The sequence below is a fragment of the Antrostomus carolinensis genome, unplaced genomic scaffold, assembly GCF_000700745.2.
Source record: "Antrostomus carolinensis isolate BGI_N321 unplaced genomic scaffold, ASM70074v2 scaffold7892, whole genome shotgun sequence".
NCBI lineage: Eukaryota > Metazoa > Chordata > Aves > Caprimulgiformes > Caprimulgidae > Antrostomus > Antrostomus carolinensis.
The window spans coordinates 16,635-16,904 of NW_010297504.1; positions in this window are offsets into that span (position 1 = coordinate 16,635).

The window sequence follows — 270 nt, forward strand, 5'->3', positions numbered from 1 at the left end:
AGTTTGACCAGTATCTGGGTAAAAAAAAAAAATATTAAAAAAAACCCAAAACCAAACAAAATCAACCCCCCACAAAACAAACAAAAACCCCCCAAATCTACTGTTTCCCTAAAACTAATAATCCTGCATACAGAGGCCACACCCCTGGTCGCTCAATGTATAACGTGCTCGTTCAGAATTTGGTAAAAAAATGGTATTTTTGGTTCCGTGCTCGCGGCTTCGCTGAGGCCACGCAGAGAAATCAGGTACTCAGGGTACAACAGCAAAATG